This window comes from Cupressus sempervirens, chromosome 10 (assembly GCF_028749045.1).
Source record: "Cupressus sempervirens isolate cs-2001-9-10 chromosome 10, ASM2874904v1, whole genome shotgun sequence".
NCBI classification, from domain to species: Eukaryota; Viridiplantae; Streptophyta; class Pinopsida; order Cupressales; family Cupressaceae; genus Cupressus; species Cupressus sempervirens.
The window spans coordinates 635520864-635541101 of NC_143127.1; positions in this window are offsets into that span (position 1 = coordinate 635520864).

Below are 20238 nucleotides of genomic sequence, written 5' to 3' on the forward strand. Positions count from 1 at the left end.
TCTCATGAGGCTTAAAAGTATAGCCAGGTATATGTGCATCGAAAAGCACTTATGGGGTTTAATTTTCTCAATGGGGCTCAAAATTAGGGCTACAATTTTGAGTGCAAACACACACTCTATTCTATTTACTATTGTTCAGCAGTTACCATATCATCCTTTTGTGTTTCCTTCTCCACTTTATCATCTTCCTTTTCTTTTTCACCTTCTTCATCCTTATCATTGTCCTCTTCTTCTTCATTGTTTCTTCCCTCAAAGGGATCTACCTCTCCTTCTTGATAGCTCATTTTTCATTGATGAGAAAATTCTACATTTTGTCTTAAAAAATTTTAATTATTTTTCTAGGGTTATGATTATATTTTTCCCATTTTATAGTTAACCCTAATGAATTGAATAATCTCCATTATTTTTCACAAACCTTGGGCCATATAAGTGACTAGGTTTTTATTTTTCTTAGTACATTATTTTCTACGATGTTATGATGGATGTTTAATAGAATATTGTAGGCAAGCATGAAGGCCTTTTACGATCTCACAATTAATGTTGTATTGTGTTATCATAAGCAAGGTTTTGATCTCCCTTGATTAGATGATGTCCCTTGTGTCATAGAATCATATTCAGTATCAGCATTTGTGGGACCCAAAAATTTTAGGTTGGATAGCAGCTTGCGGTCTATGATCTTATGATAGGTCTTTCATCATGAGATCTTAGGGATTTGAAAAAGGTTTTTTTGATGTTGTAACTAGGTTTTGTCTTAAGATCACATAGAAGGAAAGATAAATTGCCGATGTTACAATTTAAAGGTTTCAAGATGACCGTAACATCATAAAAGAAAACATGTTCTATTGTGATGTTACAAAAGGGAAAGCTTAACTATGATTGTATGATCGTAGGGCAAGAAAAAGTGACTTACGGTGCAAGAAAACTACTTGTCATGAGATCGTAGAATAGGATGGAGTCAACTATTGATGTTGCAACAATGATGGGTTTCATAAGGTTGTAAAGGGTCTTGCCACCTTTTCCAATTGGCCGATATGAATTTTAAGGGATATCGTAAGTTTGAAGAACCATTAATACATTGTTGCAATGTTAAAAAGGGTCTTTCTAGCCACCTTGTTGAAATCATAGAATCTAATCTTGATAGAAAACATAATGACAAGAAAAGACCTATGGGTTTCTCAACCAATTAGATTTGAATGTAGTATGAAAAGTGCATGGTTGGAAATTAATGGTGACACTCCATGAAGTTGACAGAAAGGATTGAGATCATTTTTTAAGCATGTTGAAATCAATGCAACATAGATGTTAGTCTGTAGATATCAACTTATAAGATCTTTTCTCATTATCATAGTAAACCATTTGAAAAGAGAGAGAATTTGAGCTTTTCCTATATTTTCTATGCATTCTAAATTGTTTTTTCTAGAGCGTGCAAGAGATAGAACATTTTCAATTTTGGGTAATTCAGTTGCAAATTTTCAAAATGCTAGACCAAGAAATGGAAGAAATCCAAGCCTTAGAAATGGCAGTCTCAAAGACCTCAACCTCAAAGGGAGTTAAAACCAAACAAAAGAAGCCTAGTTGATTCCTACAAGATTGGATAAAGTTGTTCCCAAGATCTACTAAAGTAAACCCAGTAGATGATCATGCCTTCTTTGACCCATATGCTAGGTATAAAGATGCCAATTGCCCTGATGTCACTAGTTCTGAGCTCTTCTACTTTTTCTATTGCAATAGCGAGGAGAAGATTCCTATTTGTAATCCATGGAAGAAGAACCTTCCCAAGCTAACTTTCCTAGAGGTCTTCGTGGATGTAGATTTGATGAAGGCCTTGTTTTAGTGTTACAACCTAGCCACAAAGTCTTTTCACAGAAAGAATGAAATTTTTCTATGTACCCTAGACTAAGAATCTTTCATTGAAGCCTTTGGATTAATTGGAGCAATGGGTAAGCGTGTAGATTTGAAGGACTTATAGAGGAGATTTGAGGCAAACCCCAATGCTTTCATAGGAGCCTCATTGCTACAACATATTCCTGGTGATTTGAAGAAGGTGGGTGATTACCCAAAGAAGATACAAAAGAAGATGCCCCTGGAAAAATTCAAAAGCTATTTTGTCAAGAATATATATGGTGTCCACAAGGTTGTAGGAAAGGATGGGTTTGATGAGGTTTGGGGAGTAGAGTACATAATTGCTAGGGATGTGCAAGATACTTACCATGCTTGTGAATATGACTATGTTAGTCATATATTAGATATAATGAAGGAGAACATTTCCAAAGCTAGGACTGGAGATATGAGAGAATTCACTTTCCCCTATTACTCCTTGCTAATGCATTTGATCCTCTACAAGAATGTGGGATATATCAGCTCTAATTTTATTGATCAAACTTCTGATTTGAATGTTGATTTTCTAGTGTAGCTATGGACATGGACGTGCTAGTGTAACTTTTGATTTTGTGTCCTTTTTCGATAATTTTAGTGCTATTATTATGAAAATGTTAGACCTAGTGTATTTTAGAGCCCCTAAGGTATTGAAAGGTCTTTTAAGACCAACCCTGCTACCTGAGAGAAAAAGGCTAGATCATAATTAGGGTCATATATTTTTTTTTCCTACCTTTTCTCTAATAAGAGTCTATGGTTGCCCCCAGCCACCCCATATCTTACCAAAGTTCATTCCTCCTAGATTAGGAATAATTGAATTTATTTGGAAATTGTTCATGGTTAATTGGGAGTATCTATGTCCTAAGGTGAATAGGGGAACATTTTTGTGTAGATGTTTTAAAATTGGTTATTTTACCATTGGCAAAGATGCCCTAGATTTTGTTCATTCATTCCTGCACCACTATAATTTATGCATAGGCCCATATAGAATGTATGACTCTCAGGGATGGATGAGGGCAACATTGAAAGAAATGAGAAATGATGTACTTCCCAATTCCAAAGAGTTGCCCCATGAAGACATCATCCCAAACATAGTGGCAGAAGGGGAGACAACTAACAAGCTTGCAAAGCTTGATGATGTTTTGAGGGTGGAAAATGAATTGAAGAAAATTGATCCCCAATTTCTAGGTTTTTACATGAATATTCCTTACCCCAAAAGAACTAGAAAGATGGTCATGGACCATGCAGAGATAATTTCCTAGTTGCTAGAAGGTCCAATGGGGGAGGAGGAAAGAGTGTGCGCTGATAGCCCAGAACCTAATGTGACCCTTGAGATTGAGGAGGAGGATGCACCCTAGGCATCTTGGATGGTAAAAGGACACAAAAGATAGAAAATTGTGTAGATCCCTCTCTAAGTTAGGAAAAAGACTTTTTAGGTACTAGTCATTATTTTTCTGACATGAGACAAAATTACCTCCAGACTAGTGCTACTATAGTGGAGAACACTTTGATAGACCTAGAGTTGGTAGCAACAAGACTAGATGATAGGATTATCTAAGCTCAACAATTCTTGGAGGATGATAAATTCATAAAATCCAATGAATTCAAGAGCTTTTTATATAAAATTAAATAGAGTGAGCTTGTCCTCAAGATGAAACCTGATGAATTAGATGAATAGGGGATGGTGTTGATTGAGAATCTATAGACCTATGATCCTGAAAGAAAAGTAATGACTTTAGAGAAGGCCAAGGATCTTTTCTAAAGAAGTGGTATGTTGCTAGTTCCTGGTTGGGACTTGGAGAAAAATTTCATGCTTGATTAAATTAGAAGATAAGAAAATGCCATCTCCTCTGAGGCAATTGGTGCTAAGGGATTGAAGAGAGGGACTAGTTTCAACATTGATACCAAATCCTTAGCAGTTTGGAGCATGGCCCCTACTTGTAACAAACCTAAATTGATGGATGTCCAGATCATAGAATAGGGCAACATGATAATATGGACTCTACAGGGCACCTCTAGCACAAATATCTCCAAAGCATTAAAAGATTTTTCATTTCTGAATGAAGCAAAGGTAGGGTAAATGGAGGCAAGATTGGCCCAGTCCATACATGATTATATTGATGTCAAGAAGCCCTATGAAAATGAGCTCAGAAGCAATCATGTATACAAGGAAAGAATTGTTGAGCTTGAAGCTAAAGTCCAGACACTTGAGGACGAAATTGCATCCCTCAGAGAGTAGCTAGCATAGGAAGAATAGAGAATGGCTCTAGCTTAGGGAGAAGAAGGATAGGGGACTTCAATGCGAATTAGGGATACTATTGAGACTTTGGTTTAGACTGAAGATACATAGGAGGATGCATCCTTACAGCTAAGGAGAATGGGCATTGAAACTCAATCAGTCCAGTAGGGAGGAGATGTAAGGATAGAGATCCTTAGAAGTATGATAAGCCACAGTGTTGATGTCCTATAGAACCTATCACAATAGGCTCATAATTCTTTTGTTTCTTTACAAAGTTTTGAGTAGTTTTGCAATGAGGCACTCTCATGGTTAACACCCACTTTTGGTCTATGAGGGCCCTACATTCAATTTTTGGATAGATTAATTGTGTTGATGGCTAAAAACTAAATTTGCTAGATAAAATTATCATTGTAAAGGAGAACTTGGAAATAGTAAAAGAATTGAGTGGCTTCTTTACTAGTAAATTACAAGTTATACAAGGTAAATTGAAAATTTTGACTAACAAAGTAGAACCTTTTATACCATCAATACTTAGTGCTACCAATGTAGTAAGGGACTCGTAAGAGTGGTCAACTTCTTTTGATGAAATTTTTACCCAGGAGACTACACTAGTAGTTTTTGAAGATACCTTTGATTCCCCTTTCCATACTTTGACTAATTCTCTTTTTAAAGAAGAAATAATTTTGAATAAATTTATTGTTGAATCCGAAGCAATAATGGATGCTATGTAGACCAAGGCCACTCAAGATTTACAAGAGGTAAAGAATATTGACTAGCCTACCAAAAAAGAGATTTATGTTTGGGAAGTAGTAGGTGAAATAAAGGCTCTACTGATAGGAGGTAGCTAAGATATTGTACATATGTGGGCAGAAAACTACATAAAGAAGAGAAGATCAAAATCTCAACATTAATGCTTTTGTGCCATCCCAGCTACTTATCTTCTAATCGCTATTTTTGAAAGAATGTTTAGTATTTTTTAATGCACATCTTCCAAAAAGTTTTTTATTCCACTAAAATTTTAACATGTGTCTTCCTCTCATTTGTAGCTTGTTGCAATCCTAAATATGGATTCCCAAGATGACAAGTAGAGGTCGGTTGTTTGTAGAATTTTGGATATATGTCACATTGTTATTTTGCACTCCATCCAAAGTGTTATGTAGTTACTTGAATGAGTTTAGTTATATGCATATTTGAAAACAAAAGGAAAACATTCTAGAAAAGTGGTTTTATTCTTGTGTTGTATTTTGAGTTTTATTAGCAATATTGAAATAAAATAGAAGAATTTACCATTAATTATCATTATCTTTGATGTTTTGTCTCTTTTTCATACGCCTATAGCTTTGATACTAAATAGATAAATCCTCTCTTTTGTTTAATGCGATCTAAATGGTTGTATATCTCTTATTGATTGCTACTAATTTAAAGAATCAGGTAAATGCTCTCTATAATTGATAAGGTTTAGGGTTTATGGAAAGGATGAGAATAAAAAAGAAACTAAAAGTTCAATGTTGACTTCCTTAATCACAAGTTGATTAAAAAGGTCTAAATTGCTAATTCTAGACTCTATAGCCCAAGATAAGGCACTGGCCCATCCTAAAGTTTAAAGGAATTCTAGAACATTCATATAATTATAGGACATTTATGCAACAACAATATCAAATTTTCTTTTTATTTATTAAAGAGATAAAGTGTGGGTCATAGCTTGTTTGCTATTACTTTCTTTGGTTGTAATTAGCTACTACAATTAGGAAGTTTGTCAACAAATCATAGACAATATTGACCATTTCTACTATAGGGTACAATCTTGTAGAAAAAAGTATCAAGTTCATAAGATAAATCCCTTAGGTTTTCCCTCCTTGGCTTAGCAGAGTCTAAAGTGAAGTGACTCCTGATGACTCTGTTAATTGGCCCAAAATTGAGATTTTAGCCTCGTTGAATATAGGATTTAGCTCATCCTTAGGCTTGTCCATATCTTTGTTTCTTGGTATCATGTATAAATCCCCCTGATATGTTCTTTACAGGAAAGAACTCCAACACTTCTTTGATAGTTGTTAGGCCATAAATTAATTTCCACATTTGAGTGGACTTTTTCACATGCTCAATCTTATTTTGTAGAATACTAAAGGTTCTATACTTGAGTGCAAATTTTCTCTGATACTTCTTTTTTGCCTTGCTAATTTTTCCTTTAGTAAGTTCAAGCATTACTCAAGCCAATGTTGACTCTCTTATTTCTTTCTCCATATTGAGGCAATAATGCCATTTATTTTCTACAATTGAATATAACACCTTAGGCATTATATTGTCAAGTTTAAGTGGAGTGTTCTTGAACTTGGCCATCATAGTGTAGACTAACTCTTCAACTATGTTTTGCTCTTGTTTAGTCAACTTATTAAAATCATTGCTTTTTAAGCTAGATAAATCTATATTTTCTCTAATATTATCACATATATTTTCCAAATTAGACTTGGTGGTGTGATTTACCAATCTAAATTGGCTTATATCCTTAGACTTTGTTCTTTCTTCATTTGATTTAAGAGGTGCAACATATTTTCCTCTTAGATCCTTCTTGGTTGGACCTTCCTATTTAGTAGCCTTCTTCTTTTCTTGCTCCTTAGCCTTCTTTTTTGTACCTCTTGTACTTGCCCTTGTGGTAGGCTTTGATGGGTTTGGCTTAGCTATCTTCTTTCCTTTAGGCTAAGCTACAGGTTGTTTCTGAGCTTTTCTCTTCTTTGGCTCAGGCTTGGTAGGTGATGCCTTGGCTTGCTCTTCCTCTACAAAACCTTCTACCTCTTTTTCATTTTGTCCCATGCCTTGGGTCAATGCAAGTGGCTCTTTGCACTATTCTTCTTCATCTTCATCTTCTTCTACTTCTACTATGCCTTCACCAAATCTAGCCTTTATCTTCTTCACCAGTCTATCTTTCTTCTTCAAAACATAAGCTATTTTTAGTTCCATGTCCACCTTGGATCTAACAACATCATAAGTGCCAAAGTTTTTAACACTTTTATCTATTTCCTCTGCAAGTAAATTTTTTATTGCTTCTAAAGCTTCATCAATATTGATTTCATAACCAAGTGGCCTTAGCCATCTAACTCTTGGCTCTACAGCTTGAACATACATATAATCAATGTCCACTAAAAAAAATGTCATTCATTTGCTGCTCAACAAGAGAGATAGGTATCATGAGTCTCTGTTTCATAGACTTCTTGAAGTCTTTAAAGTGACTCGTCATTATAGTTTCAAAATTTGCTCCCATCTATTCTATGTATTCATTAACCTATACTGTTATTGACCTATTTTTTTTCCAAACTATCTTACCAAATGAAGTAAATTCATTCTGAACATAAAAGAATATACATATCAAAATTGCTCCAAATTTGCATTGGGCACCCTTGGACCTTCTTATGGCTCCCAAGTTCTCCATAATCTTTTGCAACTGTAACTTTGCTAGATCATATGTATGATTCTTCTTGATAATTTTGTATCCAACATTAACTACAATACAACGTACACTATTTAATTAGCTTGATAGGTAGAATTTATGGAATATGACCCTAACAAAAAATTCTAGAAGAGGATCTTTGATTGTGTCAATTGTCATCCCTCTCTTGTTTCACTTTTACCCAATGTTCTTCTCTATGGCTTCTTTAGAATCACTCCTTAGGGTCTTTGATCATTCTAGGGTTGGATACTCGGTTACCCTATGTATAATTCTTTTAGATGGTTTAATGGGTCCATCTTCCAACCATAGCCATCCATCATGGATTCTACTTAGCACAATTCTTATCCATTCCATTTTAAATACTGTAGGGAAATCTAGGGCATGGGTTAAGCCCTTTCTCTCAACAATTTGAAATTCTTCCATTAATACCCCATTCTTACAAATTTTATCATAAACTTGTCGAATCTCCATGTCACCAATTATACTTATCTCACAATTATAGCACCTTTTGACATCTTTCTCCATCTCAAATTTAGGTGGAATAATGGATAAAGTACTGACAGGGTCGTTCTTAAATGAAACTTCAGGAATTGGTCTAAAATCTAGTTGTTTTATTTCATTACTAACCAGTTGAACCTCAAATGGTTCCTTGTACTGGGGTTTCCTAGAGCTAGATGAATTTTTTGTAAACTAGGGTTTCAAGATATAGAAATGGTGTAATTGCATAGCTTGGCACTAGAGTAAATACCTTGAATCATCAAAATGATGTTGAATCTTGGTTGGAATCTTTGGAAAAGCATCAATGTCTACCTGGAAATCATTTATGTTCTCTACTTGCTCTTGCTTTGTGTTTACTTAGTGCATATACAACTATCCACTTAGCTGCTTATGTGATTCTATTTTACTTGGCATCCATTGGACCTTTACTTGGTAGTTGAAGCATTTATTCTTACTCGACATCTACTAGCACAATTTTACTTGGAAAAAACTAATCACTTGTCTTCCACTAGTTTTTTCCAACAACTTGGCACATACTATTATTTATTTTGTAAATTGAAGATAACCTTTTGAGGATAAGCTTGCATATTTATTCATGTTATTTATATATTATGTAGTACTAAATTGTCTTGAAACTGATGTATGATAAAGATTTTGAATATCAGTCCCACACACCTTCTTTTTCTTAGTTGGATGAACTGTGACCACTTGACCTTTTAGGTGAAGTGATCTCTCCATTGGATGTGATACTTTCATCTTTTATTTTCCATGTTCTATTCATTTCTCCTTTGATGTGTTTAGCATCAACTTTCCCTTTTCCTTTGTTGCACTTATATTTGGGTGCCTTTGACTTGTTGGGCGATACTTGCTGATGTGTCCTATTTTTAGATAGCTAAAACAAGTGCTTTGTCTTAGCTATCTATTGGAGTTGCTACTAAAGTGTGTTCTTATGCAATTATTAGGAATGTGTCCATATTCTTGATAGTAGTGACAACTTTGTCTAGTGTTGTAGTCCCAATTGTGGTGGTGTCCATGATTATTTGACTTTTTTGGTTGGTTCGGTGTCCACATAGGCTTGGATTTGCATTCAGAGGCTCTATGTCCATACTTTTTACAATTTTAGTAGTGTCTTCAAATCTAGGTGTCCTAATGATTGTAATCCTATAGTCATGTGCCTGATGACCTTGCTTATTGCACTTGTGATAGTGACCCATGTATTTAGGTTTTTCATGTTGATTGGCATTCTTTCTCCTACATACATTAGAGGTATGTCCCTTTTTACCACAAAAATTACAATTGGGTTTAGTATTCTTACCTTTGTCACTTCTTTCTTTTGAAGTCTTAGATGACTCTCTTCTTTAGTGCTAGTGTATCCTAGTCCTAAAGTGTCATTGCTAGATCTTGGTGATTTTAGTAGATGTTCAAAGTACTTGATGGCTTCATTAGGTTTATTGAAGCTTTCTATGATTTCTTTTTATCTTCTCAAGTCATTTTGTAGTTGTTCATTTTGCATCTTTAGTGTGGAGATCTCAATTTCCTTGACATTTAGTTCAAGATGGGCATTCATAATTTTTCTTAGAGTATCTAGCTGCATGTTGTAAACTCTTGAAATCTCAATTGACTTTTTCTCTAGTCTATTGGAAAGGTTTCTCTTGTCATCTTCTATCATAGCTTTATCCTCAATGGCTCTCTTCTTCTATTTAGTCACTTCACAAAACATCATGGCTTGTGATTCTTGTTCAATCTTGAGAGTCTTGATCTCTTCTATTTAAGCTCTATTCGTGTATATCAGTTCTATAATTTCTACATCAAACTCATTAGAATCTCCATTTGCAAACACTTTTGAGATGTCAATTTCCTTGTATTGTGTAACATTTTCAGCTATGGCAATTTCTTTTCTTCTCTTTAGGGATTTTCTCAATTCTTCCCTAGCTTCTTCCAAAGAATGTAGAATGAGATGTATCTCAATCTCTTGATTCTATATAATCTTCCCAAGCTTATAGACCTCCATTTATAGACTTTTTCTTCAAGCTATAAGACTTCTCCTTGTAAGAACTTGGCTATGATACCAATTGTTACAATTTACAAGTGGAAAGAATACTTCTTGGGGGGGTGAATCAAAAGTACCAAACTTTAAGCTATAAAACCTTTAACTAAAATCAATACATGCATGAAAAATTTCTAACTAACATGAAAGTAAATGCATGCATGAAGATAAACAACACAATATTTGATCACCAAAAAACTCTGCAAAATGAGAAGATAAAACTAGGGTGGGGATGACACCCACAACTTATCACTGCAACAATATGTAATTTCTCAAGGTTATAAAGTTTGACCATTAGTAATGGTCTACCATATGAGAGGCCTACCCTATTAAAGGCTCCAACACCTTGTTAATGGTGTACCTATCTAAAGGATTTACAAACATTCACTTGGAATGTCACCTTATTAAAGGATTTACTAAATGGCTATTAAACCAACCTATTTTCATAGGATTTTCATTCTTCTAATACAATGGCTAGAAATTATAGTATAATGTGTTTACTTGATAACTTACAATCTTCAATTGTTGATTTTAGATCGATGTTCAATACATTCTAATATGATCCTTTTTGATTTGATATGATTCTGTATGAAGTGTTGATACTCTGTTCTTATGTCCACTGATCTAGTGATTCCTTTATTTTTCTAAGTCACCTTGAATGTATTCTTCACCCTTCTATTCTTCACTCTCTTTCACTCTATCATTCCTCTCTTCAATTCTCTTCTTGTATACTCTCTCATGCATTCCAATAAGTTAATGAATTATTTGGTTTTGACCTCCTTAAAAAGGTTTCATGACTTAGGGTTAGGTATGAATCTATGATTGAGATTCATCCATATTTCCCCCTCAAATCTTTCCATTTTTTTGATTGGTTGCATGTTTATTTCATAGGGAATAAAAAAGATTCAATCTTATCTTTTAATCCTTCGAGATTCATCATATGTCAGCTCAAAAATAGTTTACATCTTAGTTTGTGAAGGCACAAACACTTATGCTAATTTTGTGTCACTCTACACTTACTGATTACTGATGCTTGGGATATATATATATATTTTCTTGACCTATAGTTTACTCAACACATATATTAGCTTAGGATCTATTAATCACTTGGCAATTTAAACTTGCTCGACACTACCTATCTACTTGACATGTAATTGACTCGATACTTGTTGAATTTCTATCTCAGCACATACTATAGCTTGGCATCTATATTATACTTGGTATCAACTTAAAAAATTTCTTAATTGTGTTGACACTCAATTGTCAAAACCAATCTCAGACCAACTATTCAGAGTTGACAAAGCTATTGACAATAAAAATTTAGATTTGGAAATAGCTATTGCCTAACTCAAGAAAGCAAAAGAGCAAGTCTCTCAATCCTTTAAAAGAAGAAAAGAGCTTGCAACTTAAATGAATGAGCATCCCTACATTGAAGAAAAGTTTTAAGATCTTCATTCAATTAATTATGATGAAGCTAATGAACCAATCAAAGAACTGCTAGAAAAGAATGGTTCCCTATAAGAAGAAGTAAGAAAATTAAGAAGAGAACAAAAAATTCATTCATTAAGGATATGTGAAGTCATGGAGCAAAAGAATAAGATAAAAGAAGAAATACAAGGAAAGAACAATGAAATCTAGCACCAATCCCTTCAACAAGAAAACCTCATTGATCATCTCTCTAATGCAAATGAAGAAATCATGAGCCTAAGATCTAAAAATGAAAGATTCTGAAATGATCTAAACTTTGAAAGGAAAATCAATGAAAAAATGATGAAATCCCAAGTAGACATGAATCGATTGAATGAGAAAAATCTCTTAGACAAAAAGGAAAAGAAAGAATTGAATATATAAAAGAAGGAGAATCATCAAAGTAAGGAGCTCAAAAAATCAAATACCTACTTGCAATCACTATGGTAAGATAGGACATACATCAAACAAATGTTAGAGAAATAGAAAAGAAAAATTCAATGGAAAATGCTACAATTTCAATTAGCATGGTCATAAGGCTAATGAATGCAAAGAGAAACCAAGATTTGAAGGAAAATGCCACAAATGTAAGAAATATGGACACAAGTAATTCGAATGAAAAACCAACATATTGAATGCAATAGAGAAAATTGTGAAAGCAATATTTTTTTGGGACTACAACACTTAGTGATGATGTCATTACTATGGAGAATTTGGACACATTGGAATAAATTGTGTAAAACATCATATGAGGAAAAGAGATACCACTAAAAGATGTTTCACCTATACAAAACTTGGTCATCTTGAAAAGAACTATATGAATACTAGTAGAATGGAAGATGAAAAGAAGGCAAAGGCTAATAACATCCAAAAATAGATGAGACAACGATGGGTTTGAAAGTCTATCAAGAGTACAAGTCCAAGCAATGGTTATCAAGTCACTCAAGAACTAGGTGAATCTACCATTTCTACTTAAGTTCTTAAGGGAGAACTAGAACTAGGCTATCAAAGAAGACATCCAAATTAGTTCTAGTTGAAAAGTAAAAAAGATACATATCTATATTGAAGATACAAAGTGATCATTGAGTTAAAAGGGGTACCAACTACTACCAACTTACCTTCCTTATTGACTGAGGTTAGGTCATTGACTTTACTGAGCAAGGTTGGGAGTAATGAAGATACACATGGTTACCAAGTCACAAAGACTTCACTAAGTGTTCAATGCAAAGAAGTGGATGATAGTTTTTCAATGTGATATCAATCAATCTACCTTTTGTACTAAGCATTGATGGAATAAAATTATAAAAGTAATGGAATTGAAGTCATTTTTACCATAAAATTTTTGAGAGCTATTACAAAGTGCAATCTTTAAAAGATTCAAGCAATTTGAGAAAATTGTCAATGAAATATTTTGAATTCTCTCAAGCCCTATTTAGATATGTTGTTTCATGGAGTGGAATGGAAGGCACCAAACTTAAAACTCACTCCTCTAATCACTAAAACCATAGATCTAAGAAGAGTGCAGTCTCAAATCCCTCCAAAGGTATCATTGATCAATAATATTTGTACTCACTTTAAATGTGTTATTCAAAAGATTGGTACTTTGGAAATGGATGATGCCTTAGATAAACTATGTGTAAATGGAGTTTTGAAACCCAAGCACCAACACTTGGAAACTAAAGGATTAACTCACATCCCTCACATGCCCCATGAATTTCAAGTAAAATGGATTAGGTTTGTCCTTAGTCAAGTACATAATGGGAAGTTGTGGTTGGAGCAACTAGTATTGATCAGAAAGAAGATGATTCATTCAATCATCGGTCTCCCAATCTTAGCCAAAGCTAAAATGACCAAAACCCTAGGTCAGGCTAAACTAGGAAAGAATACCCTAATAGAATGGGATAGAAAAGGATTGAAGATTAGTAGTTTCATAGACATGGAGTTGAAATTTAGAATCCATATTATTGTACACAAGATTTATAGCTTGAGCAGGTTAAATAGTGTATCGTGTGAAGCAATTGATCTTGCATACAAGGTAGTGAAGAACAATCTATCTTTCAACCTTTTTGAGCTATTATTGAAATAGTTCAACAAGAATATGGAGAGCATTATGAAATCAAACAATAATCCATGTAAGTTTGGCTCACTATTAACATGTCTATTCTTTTATTTTCAAAAATTATTCCTTTCGAAAGGCACTATTGTTTGGAGAAAAGATGTGCCTATGCTTTATTAGATCAATGAGTATATTGCTGAGATGGGTGAGAACTATAATACTATTATGGATAATTATTTTGATGCTTTCAAGGATAAATTAAATATAGATATTGAATCCCCAAGAAACTTGTAGAAAGTTACAAGGATGATGTGTGCTTCATGGTGCATAGTGATAAAGTATACATTCAGGTAGTTAGGCCTAGAATAGCATGGGTGAAACCTCTTGGATGTGAGGTTAATATTCATGAAACTAAAGACATATTGAGGCACTTTTTACTTAACTAGTTGATCCTAAGGCTCTATATTTTGGCACCTATGATGAAGCTAAAGCCTAGATAGAACTAGAGATCAAGCTCCTTCAAGTGGTTAATAAAGGAAAGAAAAGAATTACTAAACTGAAAACAAGTTCTACCCCTTTGTTGACTGAAGGAAAAGGTGAGGATGAGGAAGCAAAGGATGAGGAAGTAGAGGATGAGAAATAATTTGAGGAAGAAGAACCATTAAAGAAGAAGGGCAAGATAATTATCACCAAGCCACCAAATCATTCCACTATAGTATTTACAAGAAGATCCTCTAGGAAGAAAGCTCAAGGATGCAGGTGAAATTATATTCAAGAAACCTCCACCCACCTTCCAAGATAGTTTAAAATATAGAAGCTAGAGCTGATATAAAAATTTTTAAGGTATTAAAGTATAAAATTAGAACAACTAAAGAGAAAAAGGAGATATAAGATCTAGGGATGGACAAAATGGGTAAATGGAAATGCTCACCAGACTAGCTTGCTTCTCATATTCCTAATGTTTTGATGGAGAAAATAAATCCAAGATGGGAGTTTTCCATGGCAAATGTCAAAGAAATCTATGGGTAAACTCTTAGGTAGCTTATACTAAGCATATCAAATATAGAGGTAAAAGAGTCATTAAAGAAAAATGAAGAAAAACTGACTCTAAAATTCAACACTTGTTTGATTATGATGAAAGATATTGAACATGTTGTATAAAAAACTAACACTTGGAAAAGTGTTTATCATCTTCATAAACCAAGTGATTTCCCTATGAATATAAATGATGATGATGAAGAGGATAAGGAAAAGGATGGAGAAGGAAATGATGAAGAGCCAACCCATTTTGATAATGTAGAAGATGAAGAGGAACAAAAGGAAGAGGTTACCAAGGAAGCAACACAAGATGATGAGGAAATTGATCCAGTTAAGATAGTTGTAGTAGTCATTGCCTCACTTCCTCACTCTCCAAGAAAACCAATGACAACATCAAGTGTGGAGACAACCCCAACAAGATTGATTGCAACCATCATTGACTGAAGTAACTTCCACTTCATCTACCAAGGAGCAAACTCTTCCCTCTTCTATTGAGTTTGCTACATAAATTTTGACTACATTAGTTTTGAGCACAATAGTTTTGGACACATCTATGATTTCCACATAAATTTTGGATTCTTCAAGTATTTCTATTATTATTCCTTTAATAAGTGCAGTATCAATTTTTATAGCTAGTGCTAGTATATCTACAATTATTTATATTCTGGGCCGACAAGAAATAAGTGCAATGATAGTTAAGACCAAGCCTCAATTGAGCATAAAATTTTTGGGAAAAGGAAAAGAGATGGAGGAAGAAATAGACCTAGATGAGGAAATTGTAATCCCTAATTGGGACATCTCTAAGCTCAACCCTGACCAAATGCAAATATTTGGTGAACTCCTCTAGAAGTAAGCCAAACAATAGAGATTAAGAGAGGAAAGGGATAAAAAATTAAAAATTATTGAGGATGCAAAGAATATTTTGGTAGAGGCCATAGGCATTGAGGTTGATTCTTCATAACCAATTTGGTATCAACTAGTAAAGGCAATCTAGAAGTTCAATGAAGATACTAATAGGAAGGATAAGATAGAGTAGAAGGTAGAAAAGAAGTTTGATAATAAAGTGTTAGAGCACATTGCTCAATAAATTGGAATTTATCAAGTAGAACTCTCTACAATTTTGGGCTCTCTAGAAACATCTTGTAAAAATGTATCATCACTTTTTGGTAAGTTAATGTGATATTTCTAATTTTACTAAAAAAATAAAGGACAAATTGTCCAAAATAAATGAAGATATTAGGTCAAGTGCTCAATAGTTATAGCTTGACCCTAGTTCAAGTTTTGCACACGTCAAGAAGGCTTTTGATAGATATGCAAGTAGAACTGCTTAATGAAAAAGCAAGGATCTAATCTACATTGGTAGATATACAACATATATTCTTCCCAACATTTATGCACTATAGAAATACATTGTACATTATGAAACTCTCATTCATGACAACAACTTCTCCATAGTAGACCACATGATAGAGTTGTCAACAAAAGTATAGATTGCACTTCACACATGTAAGGTCCTACAAGATAATTGGGATAAAACTTTGGCTATCATACTCAAGGTACACTCTAATTTTTTATCACATTTGGCATTATTATGTAAATAAATAGAATAAATCTTTAAAATTAATGTCAAAAAGGGGGAGAAAGATATATGTATAGAGGGGGTATATACTGTGGATAAGAAGATATGACAAATATGTATAGGAGGAGATGGATGGAAAAAGATGTAAAAAGTTATGGGGGAGAAAATGTAATAAGTTGTAAAAGAAATGGGGGAGAAAGATATGTATAGTAGGTATATGTTGTATATAGAAAGAAGACATATAGTATACTGTATGAAAGAGCCTTACCATGTATATATATTACAAAACCAATTTTGAAAAATCTCAAAAATAGCATACACTACCTCACTAGGTGATGGATAAAGGTATGAAAAAAAAAAATTGAATTCATTTTTGGATGATAAGTGTTTTTGTCACTAATGCCAAAGGGTGACATTGTTGACATATTAGTCATGTTTGTTATTAGTGACATACACTTATTCAAATTCTAAGTATCTACTGAGCTTATTGTACAGTCAATAGTGTTTCTCAAGCATTTTAGGTGTTGTCAAGTTCTATAGTTTCTTTTGAGTCCTTTGGACAAATTCCAATGTTTAAGAGTAGTTACAATTACCATGAAGATCAGTAGTGTAAATCGAGCATCTCAGTGTATGTCAAGTTTACCAGTGCAAACTGAGTTGTTTAGTGCTTATCGAGTTCATAGTTTATGCAATTCAAGTCTATTGTTAATTGAGCTACTCAGTGTTAACCAAGTGACTTAGTTTATATTGAGATCAAGGAGATGGTGTTTACTAAGTCATACAATGTAAACTGAGAGACTTAGTTTATATGATGAGTTTCAAAGTATCTACTGAGTCACTAGTCTAGACTGAGTTCAAGACTACTTTGAAGTGATTAGTATGGATCAGGCTTCTACATCTACCAAATGCATGACTATGTTAACCATTGATAGTTGATGCCAAGTATTAGAACCTCACCGATTCAATCTCTAGATTTTGAGTATCTTCATTTGGGCCGACTTTATAATATTTGTGTAAACTTGTATAGTGGATGACTTTGTAATTATGTAATTGGATTGATATATATGTAATGTATTGTATCACATCCAATGAGTGATAAAAATGATGCATATGCAATCTTAAGAAAGACCAGAAAGTGAAAATTACAAAGGGTACAGTAGTATAAGGAGCAACAAAGATTCATCTATGAAAGCAAGGTTATTTATACACTTAAATGAATCTCATTCAGAAAACCAAGTTGTAGATCAAAGATCAACTACTGTTTTATCCTAATAGGTGGATTGATCAAATCCTTTAACAAGGTAGACCTATTAGTCTTTTGTAAGTCTCTTTATTGAGTGCATACTTCACTTTATATTCATAAATCCTTTATCAAATCCTTTAACAAGGTAGACCTATTAGTCTTTTGTAAATCTCTTTATTGAGTGCATACTTCACTTTATATTTGTAAATCCTTTTACAAGGTGGATCTAGCAATCCTTATTACTCCTAATAGGGTAGATCATTAGAAGCAATCAATGTAAGCCTTAATAGATCAATTTTATACTATAGTACTAGAGCTTGTGGGTATCATCCCCAACACAATCTTACTTTCTATTTGGAAGGTTTTTGGGTCACCAAAACTCTATGTCAAATTGTTATGAATTCTTTCATGTTTTAGTTTTGTATGCATGAAATTAGATCAAATTACATGGAAAGAATTAAATGCTAATTGGACTATTGTATTAAGAGTTAAAATTGTAGAAGTTTCTCCCCTCTCAATAACTTAGCATTGTTAAGAATATTTCCAATAGGACCTTGTTAGGAGAATATTACAACATCTAGTACAATGAGTCCCTATTAGGAGACTTTGAATCTCTATTAGGAGATTCCAACCCTTTTAGGAGGTGCAGCATGTAATTTTGACGATAAGAAGAGCTCACCACTCAAACAAGTAATTTACTATTATGTCCTCCTTTCCTTTGATTTGTCAGCCAAACCAACCACTATTAGATGTTTTAGACTAGGTCATGAACTTTAGATCCAAATATCAAATGTTGCATCACTCAACAAAGTCTCAGAAATGAAGTTTCCTTTACTTCTACACTACTCTACTCAACTTCACATTCCACTCTTGTTGTTGCTTATCATCAATTATAAAACCATATCATTCCATGCCACGATAAAGGAAAATGTATTTCCTTTATACCAAGTCCTCAAAAAAATTCCTCAAGTTGATTGTTAGACCTTCTTAATTAATTATTATAGGACCATATTAAGAACACATTGATGGCATGAAGAAATAGATGTCTTTTTTACCCTTTTTGTGAACATTTGTCTATAATATACTTAACTTTATCATCCTTTAAGTATAGTATTTTGAAATTTTGATGTATAAGGTATGAACATATGCATAAGAATGATAATAAGAATTATGTCAAAAAGGGGTTTATTTTTTTGGTAAAAATATTTCTTCGTGAATGTTTGGCATGGGTAGATCTTCTTGCAGCTGAAGAGATTGCAAAAACTATTAGTTGATTATTAATGTTTTTCTTTATAAATTAAAAAATATAAATAAATGTTTGTAGAAAGTTTTGTGTGCATTAAATGTTGATCATAGGAATCCAAGCTAGGCTGGAGTTAATAAAAAATAACTATGAAGGACTAGTGTTGAGGAATCATTGGTATTAAAGAGAAGTATTATGACACCATTACAGCCAAAGACTTAGTGGTAAAACTAGAAGTGGGACCTAATAAAGTGGCTAAGTAGGAAAGCAAGCATCAAAGTGATCAGTTGAACATGCAAGGAACTACTACATGATACCTAGATTCCTAGAAACTATTTAAGTTAGATAGAAGAGTAGATCTAGAATTCACTATGCTCTATATTTATGGGAATTTAAGGAGATAACTAATGTTTTTATGATTACATGCTTGCATAAATCTTGAATTGTAACAAACTATCCTTCATGAGGAATTCATAATTATAGGAGTCTATTATTTCCTTCCTCTTAAATAAGACCTTGTCTATATCTATGAGGATGAGTAGTAAGCAGATTGATAGAGTTGATAGACATCTTGATTCTCCAAGCAATTGTAATACTACATATTTGAATGAATACATGACTTTGGTGAGTTTCTGCACTTTCATCTAAGTTGATATTTTATTCATTCTTCCATGGGGGCCCATGCTAAAGGTGGAGTTTTCTTTAGTAATTAGGAGTTAGACTCAATTTTCTAAGTTAAGTTTAGAACTATTATTCCTGTAGCCACTAGAAATAGAACTGGTCATTGTTCCTACAACAATAGGTGCATAGATGTATGGTTAAGTAATTAGATTTTCCTTCCATGAATTTGATAGTTGTCTTTCCTTTTGATAAATTAGATTTCATTAATGGTTATTGCATTCAAAGTAGAAGTGTCTTTTAGCTAAAACTAGAGCATATACTTTGCATACATCATCTCAAGTTCACCCTCTTGGATTGATATTTAATGAAGATCAGCATAGTACTTTGGTAGTAAAGGATGTCCAATCCTATAACTAAAAAGGTGTTATATTGACTTGAGATTATTGGCACCATTGCTGAGGATGGTGTCAGTCTAGTATTCACTATTTAGTCACCTAGTTAGTTTCATTTTTAGTATTTTTCATGCATAGGAGAAGAAACCACCATTTCCTAGTAGGTTAATAAAGAAAATCTCAACAAATTAAAATCAAGCTACACTAGATTTTCTTGAACAACTCAAGCAAATGACAGTAAAAAGTTCCTTGCTCAATGCAATAAAGGAAGTACCCCTCTATTCAAAAGCCATCAAAGAAGTCTGTATTAAAAATCTAGGAAGGGAAAAGAAAGACCCAAAGACTATCCATGTCCTTGGCTAGCTTTCTAATCTTATGCTTGATAACCTCAAGATACCCAAGTATGCAGACCTTAGAAGTCCAATAGTAACCCTTTCCATCCAAGGAATACAAGTGCAAAATGTCTTAATAGACCTAGGAGCATCCATTATTGTAATG